This window comes from Trachinotus anak, unplaced genomic scaffold (assembly GCF_046630095.1).
Source record: "Trachinotus anak isolate AG129_WGS33_773 ecotype Australia unplaced genomic scaffold, CSIRO_AGI_Tana_v1 ptg000032l, whole genome shotgun sequence".
Lineage (NCBI taxonomy): Eukaryota > Metazoa > Chordata > Actinopteri > Carangiformes > Carangidae > Trachinotus > Trachinotus anak.
Window position 1 is genome coordinate 22,322,340 of NW_027273883.1, and position 12,888 is coordinate 22,335,227.

Consider the following 12,888-nt stretch of genomic DNA (forward strand, 5'->3'; position numbering starts at 1 on the left):
ATTATTCTACTCTTTTCTCTATCTCGAGGCAGATGGCTGCCCACTCTGAGTCCGGTTCTGTCAGAGGTTTCCTGCTGTTAAAAGGAAGTTTTTCCTCTCTGCTGTCACCAGGTGCTTGCTCATAGTGGGAACTGTTGGGTTTCTCTCTAAAATACATTTTCTAGTGACACATATTTCTGCCTATATTCTGTCTCTTTTATCTGTTTTTATATGTTGTTTTATCTTCACTGCAAAAGAAATAAATAAATAAAAACCAGCAAACTGATCATTATATTTTTTATTTTCAATACAATAACACTCACCCCAGTTGGTGAGGTGTACAATCAGTGTCAGTTCAGTGGAGCTCTCAGTTGCTTGTGACATGCAGGTCAGTGACTGATTCAAGTCACTTATTCTCAGGAGGGTTGGGGTGCGTTCAAGACGGCAAATACACAGCTGATTCAGGCTGCTAATTCTGCTACTCCATAATGTAATACTGCAGATTCCCCAAGTGCGATGCCATTACAAGCCGTCATCGATTTTATCATCTTAAGTAAACCTCAATCAACCCTTTGACTAGTTCTCTTCCGATTCAGAAGTTAAAGGGAAAGTGAAGATAAACCTCCAACTGATTCTCTGGTTTTGCACCTCTTACTGTCAACTACTCAGAAGTGTATTACAACCTTTAGGTAAAGTGTCCAACTTCATTCTATTTGTTAAAACAAGGGCGTAGAATTTGGTAAGGTTGGCAGAGACATCCTCCTACTGATATCCAGTGACTAAACCTATGCCCTGTCACTGATCATCTGTATTATAGATTGTGTAACATTTGTGAAAGAGCTGCTTATATGGAAACACAATATGTTAACCAGTTACTGAAAATTCAAAATAACACAAGGCCAACATATCCGATGAGCAGCCCTGAGTCAGCATTTTTATTCCATTTCATAGTCAAGTGCCCACCCACTCAAGTTCCTAATTAAATGTTTTCAGGTAGACCGTGGAGCTTCTACCACTTTTAATAGATTCAAAATGGTTTGAGAATGTGTCCTTGAGTGTAAATTTATGATTAGTCGTCAGTGGTTCCTGACCTGTGTTTCAAAATCACTATTTTAGGCTGTAATTGATATTTTCCATAAGCAGGAATGTGCATCAACATTAGGTTTACATGAACTGAATTACTTATGTGGTGGAGACAAAACTTTTATTTCTACTCATAGATCATAAACCCTTGAATATGTACATGACTAACTGAAATCATTTGATAAGTGTAAATCTTTTAGTGCTTTTTATCCAGAAAAGCTGCTGCTCCTCTATTTGCTTGCATGTGGTTATGGGCCAGTCTTGCCTGGTCCAATATGGCAGCGATGTTGACATATGATCCAGAGGCCAATGCAGCGTCTATGCATGTCCATGGAGGAAACAAGTGGTGCGTGATCGCTTCTATATATTATACTTTGATTTGGAACAGTACTTGGGAGTACACAGGTTTGCAAGAACATAAGTACAGAGAAGAGCACAGAGTGAGAAATGGCAATTGTTTCATTTTAAAGGGTGACAAGCCAAAAAAGGTTACACTGAAATACCTCTGTTATAGGCACTTAATCAGAACATAAAGCCTGTCATAAACATAAACAATAGATCTGTATTGGTCAACCAAATTTTAATATTTCTATGTTATGGATGTGGATGTAACTGACAAATTGAAAATGTGCACAAAACAGATGGAAACACATTTTCTCAAGTATTATAGCTGCGGTTTTCAGGTTCATTGCATATATGGGGTCTACATACTTTATTGATTTCTGTACAATGGAAGCAGACTGTGGATCTGTCCAGTTATCTACAGTAAATGCTGTAACCACCGGATACCCTCAGCACATGTATTATAACACCACAGTGCACTATAAGGCCCATTAGTGCGGGCTAATGGAAAAAGCACAGACGAGTCTAGACACAGTCAAACCCCAAAGCAGAGGTCAGGCAGTATTTCAGCTCTAGTGCTGGGCAATATGCAGACATCTACAACTATCAGTGATTTTGCCATACAGCTTTTATCTAGGTAGCATTTGTTTGGCACTTATGAACTAACACAAGACTTAGGAACAACACAAGCCACTGACCACCCTTGAATCCAGAATTCAGTTTAAGCAAAAACAAACAATCTTGACCAAGTGGGATTAACAGTCATTTATCATATTCATCTTTTCACTGGTAAGGAGATTTTTCATTGATGGACAATGTCCTTGAAACTAAACTTATGTAGAGCTCGGCTTGTTCAAGGATCACTGGTCTCATGGCACGTTGTCTGTGCACCCGCTCACCTCTGCTTGTCAAGGAGAACTCAATTATCTTGTCAGTGACAAATGCCTCACTGTTCCCTCACAGCCAGATGTGCACAGGTTACTGCAGTACATGAACCAGACACTCAATGAGCACAAGAGGGCATAGTCTCTATGACCTTCAATGGCACCAGGCAAAGGAAGGGATACTTTATATTAATATGCAGAATCAACTGCCTCAATATATATTTTAACTGCATTAATTTGACTGTGTGCCATAGGGTCACTGAGGATGAAGATGACATGAATTGAATTTGAAGGTGAACACGTTTCACAGCATTCAAGCTCATAAAAAAAGAACTCTGCTGTGGTTCTCATCTCAAACACGTGACTGAAAAAACACCTGGGCTGTTTCCATTGTTATACAAACAGGCTAACCTTGCTCGACAAGCTTAAATTAGTTAAGTGCCAGTGTGACAGTCGTCGTGAATGAAATAGTGGCCTACCTTTTGTATTGTATGACAGTATTTCCTGCACTTATCATCATCTGCTGTCTGGTGGTATTAGTATAAATATAGTGAGCTGACACCCTGTGTTGAATTACAGTGGCTAATCGGGCCAATTTTAAGGCTACATCTTGTTAAATGCAGTTGTAGGGTGAAGCACTTTTGAGAGTTTTCTCCCCTGAAGGTGGTTTCTTGCCAGGAGTGGATGATGGTGATAGTCACTTAACAAGAGATTGGTCCATCATTGCGTTTACAAGAGGTTATGGTAGGCCCTCTGAGCAGTGCTATGTGTTTAGGGCAGACTGGAGGCTACAGTGAGCTGCTATCGGAAAGTGACAAGACTGAGCTAGCTGGTTAGCATGCTAACTTCAGTGGATGAAAAGACGTGATGGAGAAGAGTTAACACTGGTGTTATTTCCACTCCTGGAGACAACTCTCGGCGAGCAAAGGAATGAAGTTTGATGATGAATTTGGGACATTTCTTCTAGACTTGCGAGTAAACAGCTGTTAATGCTAATGTTTGCTATGTAGCAATAGCTGAAATAGCTCCTTTAACAAAATAATTTTCTCTTTGTTTACTTTAGAGTGTTTTCATTATTGTATTTTTTAACCATTCTACTTAATATACATTTGAATATGGTATTTGTTACAATAACAATGTTTGTATGTCTTCTACTTTGTATGTATACCTTGCTGGCCTATTATAGATTATACTATCGTATATAGTATACTATAAAATTTGATATAATATTATTCTTTGTCATCTTGAAAATGTAAATGTAAGAGCAATTGAGCAATTGAATAGACAATATCTTTTGACAGACCAGTAATCTTGGAAATATTTTAACACCAGTTGTGAACATGAAATGTTGCCGCACCTCTCCTGAATCCCAAATAAGTCTATTTTGATTTTATTCCTGTTATTGCTGGACTAGTTACAGCTTGCATGGTTTGTAGAACAAGAAGTTAGGCCTCTGAAGTTGAGTAGTTTAGTAGTATGTAGTATAACATATTGTACAATTCTTAGTGAATGACATTTAAACACACATCCCACATAACAGATTTAAAACATGTTTTTTGTGTAATTACAGTGCATCATGATAATTTCTGAGTTTTGTTACCATCATCAAATGTGCTTGTGCTTGTCATTATTCTCACTCTTATTCTTCAAATCTCAATAAAACACAGGGGTCAACCTCTGTCAGGAGTCTGACAGTCTCACCAACATTTCTCACTCCCCTGTTTCGGATCTCCTAGCTACTCTCTGTATTCTGTCTGAAGTCTTTCAGGTCTTGCCAAACAAATGACTAACCCCAAAATAGCTCAGTGGTCAGGTGTCCATCAGTACCAGCTTTCACAGAGCTGAATCGCCTTATAGTTTAGTGCTGAACAAGGAATCCTGGGACAGCTGACAACTGAAGTCAGAACAGATGAGGTCCCGTTGAGTCCCCTTTGAATGAGCAGACCTCACCGCCTCCAACCCACTCCAACAGCATGGTTTACCCCCGTATGAATGCCTGGACCTACTTTTTGTTGCTTACTGTGGACAGTTTGGGAGGTTTATGCAATGTTTGGAAGTACAGTGAGTAGGCAAGAGGGAGCAAAAGAGAAAGCATCAATCATGCTGACTTTGACTATGTTTCCAATGACATACACACCCAAACTCACATTCACCTGCAGCAGCAAGATGCTATTCCAAGACCAACACTGCCCTCCGGTGGAGATATCAGATTTTCTCGAATTCTATTAAAAGTGGGAATGAGTTCAAGGCAGGTCATGGATTATTTGACCAATGCCTCGTGAGAACAGTCTTATTAAACCAATTGGAAGAAACTTTGTTTTATCCACAAAGCCTCAGACATAACATTCACCACATCAATAAAGATCATCTTATTCCTCAAGCACTCAACATTCTCCAGGCATCTACTTCCTTACCCAACGGAAATACCACCTTAGCCACCGCGAGCCTTTTTCTGTTTAAAACATCATAAGATTCTTATTTTCTGTGGAAGGCGCATATTTTCAGAGAACGATCATACCAATAAAGCCATAAAGTAATGACGGAAATTTGGAAGGATATGGCAGACGTTATGTTCAGTCTATATGATTTACATAAACAATAAATGGAAAGATTGCACGCTCCTCCGCAATGAGTCACTTTTGGAGGAGACCGCATCATGGGAGAAATTGTGCAGGCAATAAAGGGGCATCAGAGAACTTTGAGATACGTTTGCTGTAACGTAGGACCGTGTGTCAATGATATTAAAGTGGATATGTAATGTGATTATTAAAAACCACCAAACACTCTTGCACAGTCACACCGCGCAGGCATGCAGAATGCAGCACTGGCCATATGCACACACAAACATGTATAATCCACAAACACATGGCTGAACATCCAGGAGTCCACACACATGCACACATACACATACACATACACATGGGTCAAATGCGAAACCACATATACACATAGGAGCCCTTGCTCATCATAAACCACATGCATACACACACGCACACTCCAACAGTGCATACCTCCCCACTATTGGTCCAGACCCAGACACCGCATGCCAGTGCACCTCGCTCCCTGAGCCACAGGCCGCAGGAGTAGAAGAAGCAGCAGATGGGTACCAGCTGTTTGGATGAGAGCCCTGGGTACACAGCTACCGTATTGCACCACACACACACACACACACACACACACACACACACGCATGCATGCATGAACACAAACTCATTCACATTGTTTAACTGCACCCTTGCCTATACTGCTTCTAGTATTTACTCACACAGCATTCACAGGTAATGTATTGTTAGTGCTCTGTTAAACAATACATGTGAGGTCATCAGCTCGAATTCAAATGCTTTCACTGTGTTTGAAACAGAGCTTCCTGTTTTGCCATTAAACAGCTTTTCTGCTAAGTTCAGTGTGGTGTGTTTATGGTAATTATGCTGATGTTTCAAATTGCTACCAGTTAGAGCTCTACACAGAGGATATACAGAGCAGTCTGTAAGTGTTTGGATAGTGATATTGTTTTAGCACTCGAGCGTAAAAGCACACTTAATTTGAGGAAAGAGAAAGAGGAAGGTAGAGGAAAATGTATAAAAAAGGCAATATGTAATCCACAAAGTAAAAGTTATAAGGTCAAGCAAAATCCAAAGAAAACAAATGGGGTTTTAGATGCTTTTTAAAGATGTGCTATTTAACTATGGGGTTAAAGTGCTGACTTTGAATGTGTTCACATCCATATTAACCAGTGTAGGAATGACACAAGGCGTGGAGTTTCTAGGCCAAAATGTGGACTTGTCTTGACTGGCCAAGCCAGTCACCCCACTGAACATGTGTTTCAGTTCCTGGAGAAAAGACTGAAGGCAAAAAGCCCCTTAGACAAGCAAAATGTAACCAAGTATCTATCTCATAGACTTCAGTCATTGATTGCAAGAATTTGCAACCAAACATTAAAGCTGGACTAATCAATATTTTTATAAGTATTAACAACAGGTCAAATAACTTTGTGTAACAGGAAAAGAGAATTTTGGGTAAATTAAGACTTTTTTTTTTTTTTTTTATAAAAGATGGCCAACCAAGGAACAATATCCAACCACTGGGCTGCATTTACCCCAGCAGAAAATGTTTGTATTTTGGAAGAATTCAACAGTTTTCATATTCCACTTGGGAAATTCAATGCAGAGTGTAACAATAAAAAGAAAAAGCTGGTTTTGAAAAAAAAAATTGTTGCGGTCTCTAAAAACTCTTTCCCTTTTCATAACTCTCTCCATAACAATGTTAGCAAACCACAGATTGTGAGGCATGTTTTCCTGTGTTTTGTTGTTGGGTGCTACTGGTCAGCACAGGTGTCACTGATTGTTACCATGGCACCATTGGTCTTAAGTCTGAGTTACCGTCGGGGAAAGGGGTCTAATTTTTTTGTCTTAAAATTAGTCAGTCTTTATTTTTGGGGAATGGTCTTAAATGCATTAGACTAATCTATGAGCAAAATTAAGACTGGCCTAACACTACAGACAAGTCTAAAATATCTTTGTGAAACTGCCTCCAGATTGATGGACCATTTTAGTGTCTTTCGGTACACTATTTTTGGTTTTAGGGCTCGGATTCAGATATTAGTATTTTAAATATAACTTTATTTGTTCATATTAATACACACACACACACACACACACACACACACACACACACATATATAAATATATATATGGCTACAAATTTGAATTAAAATGTAATGTCACATGTCATTTTACAACTCGACTAAATAATGATTGAAGAGAGCAGGTGTATATGCTGAGATACATTTGTATTGGAGCTATACATGTACAGTTGTACAAAAAAAGGTTATGAAATAAATTTGTTTCTGCAAGTTTGTTTTTTCAACAACTGTGACCGCTTTTCCCAAAATAAATGTCAAATCAACTGTCCACAATGAGGTCAGAAGATGCTGTTGATCATTCAGGATTCTCTTTTTCTTCCTTTCTTTGTTTCCCCTCTCAACCCAGCAATTTCTGATCCAACCTCAGTATCAACTTTCTTCCCATGAGCCCACTGAGGTGGTGACTCCTTCAGCTCGTTACAACATGACTGACTCAAACCAAAACTCTCCTTCTTCTCGAGATGCATGTTTCCTCTGTCTGAATGCCATTAGTTACAGCTAGCGGTTGTTCCCTCTTATTACACTCGCTTTGAACACAATCTGTCTCATTAAATAAAAATAGAGCATTGTGTGAAGTACTGTAAAGTTAGGGGTTTAATTCATCAGTACTCGAAGCTGCTGTGACAGTCCTGCCACTACAAACGTGACATTAAACATCACAGAGCACCATCTGCGCAGCTTACCGGCATCCTGGAGCAACACTCAATACAGTACCAGCTATTGAACACTGTGCAGGAAAAAAATGACAAATGGAAATGGTATTGTGTGTATGGTTGACCACGGTCATCCTGTGATTTCCAGCCTCAGCGCTGATGTGGTCTGGCCAGTGTGGGTTTAGAGGGCAGACCGGAGCAACAGTAGGCTGGTTCGGGATCTTTTTCCCTCTGGAAGCCAACAGGATGTCTTTAATGAACCACAGTGTGTTTGAACTGTCGCATCTCACCATACTGCAGTCCAGCCCTCATTGCTGGCATGCTCAACATGAAAAGGAAGAGGCAGTGAAATAAGAAACATGCTAATAAAAAAAATTTAAAAAATAATAAAATAATAAAAACTGAAGATGTGTCAAATCCAGGAAACGCTGTCTCTGAGACAAAGACCACAAATCAAATGTTGGCCATAACAGAAGGGGCTCGCCTTTGGATAAAGTGTTGTATAAGTTTCAAGTGACTGGGACAGCCCTGTTCTTGTTGTTCCCTGCCATAAACGTCTTCATGTCAGCTCCGATGAGACCTCAAACTCAGACTGCAGCCAATGTCTTCATGAAGACTGTAGTCGTAGTTGTGGGGAAACACTGTTGTTTACCACAGGTTCCACTGTACTGGGACTGACCCTGCTTGATTCCTATAGATGCTGGTGTGTGAGTTTCCCTCCCACGTCCACAAGATGGTGATGCTGGTTTATCATATAACTGATGGAGCGGCGGTGCCAGTTATTGCGGCAGCAACAAGGAGAAAACAAGCTCACATTATTATCACAATATCTGCAAACTATGGTGATGGTTCACTAACTGTGAGTGTTGATATGCTGCATATTGTTTCAATTACCCCAAACTGTTGTTCCAGACCATGCCATAGGAGATTGCTCAAAATACTTCATGTTTGATCTTGTGGGCTCTTGTGAAACTGGAAATGAATGGTGATTAACTATAATGATGATCATCATGGTGAAAGGTTCTGTGCCACAGGTTATTTGACTGTGTGAGCCAGTCTATGTAGAGAAGGCCCGAAAAGGAGAGCACTTTAAAACTATAACTGTTTGTGAGGAATACAGCACATGGATCTTAGATAGATGAATCATAATTTACAGTCAGCAAATACATTTGTATTATATGAAATCAAAAATGTGTGATGGCACTAATTCAGAAACAACAGTTGTGTAAGTGTAACAAAGTTGTTTTCCTTTCCACTTTGCATGGCAGTTGGAAACAAATGAACTGCTTAAGTCTAGCTCTGTTTTATTTGTGTGTGAACGTGTGCGTGTGTGTGGTGGTGTTGTAGTGGCAGGCTTTGTAGTGCTGAGTGAGAAAGAGGGATATGGGTATGATTAAAGCAAGGCACTAAAGCAAAGGTGGTAATTGGGATCATAAACACTCACTTTTCCATTTACTCCTCTAATGAAGTGTTCCTGTTTATTCTGAGCAGCCGATTCATCAGAAAAACAGCATCCATTCAGAGCAAGTCTGACTGTTTAGCACCCTTCACATCTGTATTATTGTGGCGCCATCATGAAGGATGTCAACAAATACAGTGTACCGTACACTGCATAAATAAACAGGCAATAGTGCTCAGATGCACTCATTTCTGAGGGATGATGCTGTATCAATATTATTGTGCTGAGGCTGCTAAGTTTCAACATTTCATATGAAGTGAAAAACAAGAATTAAGAGCAATTCGAGCAGTAATGTAAGCCAAGTTTCCATCCAAATTTAGAACTACTGTTGACTGAATTTCCAGTAAAAGAAAATGCTACTGACATGCAAGTATTAGGAATTGGCTGCATGAAGATAAACAGGTGCCATTAAACCACAGCAGAAGAAGAGGAAAACGTGATGGAAAAATATTATTAATGTTTGAATCATGTATTAATTTGAGGAAAGTTACAGTCTCCTCATTGCTCCACACAGACCTGACATCTTAATCAGTCGATTAATTCATTGCGCCTGTTGTCATTTTGCTTCTATGGATAAACCGACTTCTTCACCTCAGCCAAATGTATAAATAAATAAATATATATATTTTTTTGCACAAATTGAAAATGTGCATAAAAACAGGTGGAGGGAAACACACTTAATGACAGCGCAGAAAAAGCGCAAAAAACATTAAAACAGTTGTGGGCTTTTTCTTCCTGGGACATGTGCTGTAATTTAAAGTTTACAAGTGAGATGAAGTATGATTTAGTGAAGAGTGCACTACCAAATCATACACACAAATGTGTTAAACCACCTGTTTAAGCCCTGTGCAGTCATGCCCTCATCTTCCCAGTCACTCTTGATTGTTCTGCTTCTGCATTGCATCTGCTGCTGTCATACCTGCTAGTTTATTTAGTTATATTTTCTAGCTTTAAAGTAAGTTTAAGTAAAGTTTAAATTCATCAAGTCACAAGTACTGGAATCAGGCCATAACATACACAACATGTGCAGTCCCTTCTAGGTTGCTGAGGCTTTGACCTCACTGTCCTCAGTGATCAGCCATGATACAAATAATTACATAGGCAACTCCTTCTTTATTTACTCCAAACATACTTGAAACACAAAACACATTTATCTCAGGAGAACCCTATCAGGGTAGAACAGCGCCATGTAGAAGAACAAACAGAACATTGTTAAAGGCTGAATTACTGATATATAGCAACTGATATATTGGCTCCTGTAGTAGTGCAAGAAGCTATCATATCTTTGGTCTTTGTGAAATTGTGGTCATAAAAAGTTCTTTACAGTGGCTGGGGAAGGCAAAGTAAAATTGAAGTGTCGGGGGTCATGAAGAGGTCAGATCTAATTCTTAGCTAAACAGTCTTTTTTCATCTATTTCTCCGCAATTAACCTTGCAAAGGTGTCTCCATTTGGTTGTTTCTTTCTGAAAGTACATAACACTGGAGGACAGAGCTGTCATGCAGTTCCAGACACAGGCTTGTTTTACTGCTGATCTGAGCTCTGCCAGGCTCTCCTCACACTCTGGCAGTGGCTGCTGTAATACAAGGAGTCAGACAGGAGAGATATAAAGCCAAAGCAACTGGCGGCTCATAATCGTAAATATCAGGCGGGAAAATTCACTGTTGCTTTTCTCATCAGGGCAAGGGTGTTTTTCATCAGTGGAGAAAAAGTCACAGGTTGTTCTATTAGGACATTAAACTCAGAGACGTTTGAATCGAGCGTCAGGTGGCTGACATGTTTGATATGTGTTTTTAATGAGACGTATCCTCCCTCTGCATGTATCTGAGAGCTGGTTTGACAGATGCTTTATTATGACTGGAAGTGTTTCACCAAATATTACGCCTGCCCTCTGGCTTCTTCGGTTAGACTCTGTTTAACATTCTTCTCTCTCCCTTTAAAAACACATATCTATCAGGCCATCTGCATTTCCAGCTCAGCCCCACTTTTAAACATGATTCTTCTCGACTTTGCCGCTCACCCAGTACATGGAACGTTAATATACTGTAATCCTTTGAAGAGGGGACCTGGAGGAAGCTCACCCAGTCAGTGTGTTCCCCTCGCCTTTCCAAGCCCAAATGCTGTGTGGCATGTTTGACATAGCAAATGAAAGGAATAACGCAGGTTGTCAGGTAGGAAAGAGCCAGGCTACGAGGCCACAGCAATCAGGAAAACTGGGTCCGGCACTAGGCATGACTTCAATAAAATACCGCCAGTCCTACTTTTAAAAGCATTAGTCCAGGGCAAATTAAAAAGTAGAGTGCAATTAAAAGAAATCACTGTGTAAATGTTAGCATGTGGAAGTTTTTCTTTTCCTTTTCCCTTTTTTCCCCCCCCTTTCCTCCTAGCTGAACAAAGAGTGCCCCAGAGGCAGAGCTGTGCAGCTGCTGAATATTACTACATCCATGTGTTTTGAATAAGACCCCATTATAATCAAAATCATAAAAAAGGTAATGTGGTTCTCTTAAACATTTAAATTTGAGTTAACCAATGTAGAGTTCAAGCCTTTGTGAGTGTTTTTTGTAGTTCCTAATTGAATGAATCTTTGGAAGAAGCAGATTAAGCAACCATCAAAGAACTCATTATTTGTAACAAATATATTGCTTTATTGAAGGTATTTAAAACAATAGTACATGTAATTTAGGGGCTATTACTAGTTCTACTTCTCTAAAATCCTGTGCTGGCTTTTTGGCCAGATGATGTGTCTAGGGAAATGCCTCTGTTATGCAAGACCGCGATGAATTGTTTACAAAAGGATAATGATTGACACAGTCCACTGTAACACACTGAAATGTGTGTTAGCAAGGTTTTCATCTCTAACAAACTCAAAACTACACGGGCTCTGGAGCTGCACAATGGCAGGATTATGGGATGTCCCGGTGGCCCTAGTGGTCTTGCAAAAGATTCCTGGGTTTCATACAAGTGACAGTAGTTACTGCAAGTGTCATTCTCCCTGTATTTCCTAATTTGATATGACAGACTGATATGAGATCTGACTTGAAGCAACATTTAGAGCCTCCTTTGTGAAAAAAAGGCAAAAACAATAGAAAAGAATGCTGGAAAAATATAAAATACTCTTGATTAAAACATCTGGTTTACTTAGATGACCTGTAGATGTCAGAGGAGCTCACACAAAGTGGATTTGAAGTGTTTTCAAAGAAACCAGAGGACCAAATTGGAGATACATTCTGTGGGGCCCACTGGTCTGCAGAAGTCTGCTACACTCAACCCTTTCGTTAAAAGTCACTGAGGGTGTCGCCTCACACCAGGACAGATGAGTTTCCATGGGAGGAACGAAGATGTCTGGCCAAATCCACTTTTCCCCCTTATTAAAATGGATATTTCCGAGCTGTCAGAGGGTGAAGTCTGGGTTTTTCAGAGACTTGCGCTGACTTCTCGCTGACAGTGGGCTTCCTTCCCCCACAGGTTCAGTATCTCCTGTGGCTCTCCCTCCCACTGTTAGGTATAGCTTCCCTGTGGGTCCCGAGCCAGCACGGCTCTGGTGAGCTGTTCACTTTTCACTTAGCAGCACACACTAATTTACTGAGACTCGACACTGTTTTGGGTCCGCGGTGCAATTCCCACGTTCCAGCTGAGAAAATATATCATTAGTCGCTCATCGTGTAATGCTTGCCACGTTACGTTATAAAAGCTGGGTGTAAAGCAACATGGATAAAACAGGAGCCATTTCCAGTGTGCCTCATTTTGACCGCCTGCTTGGAATAAGTGGTGGGCGTTAAGAATTTGAAAAGGGGACAAGATGTGGTGTTGAAAAGGCCATTTTGCTTACTAAATACTCCTGGGTGGCT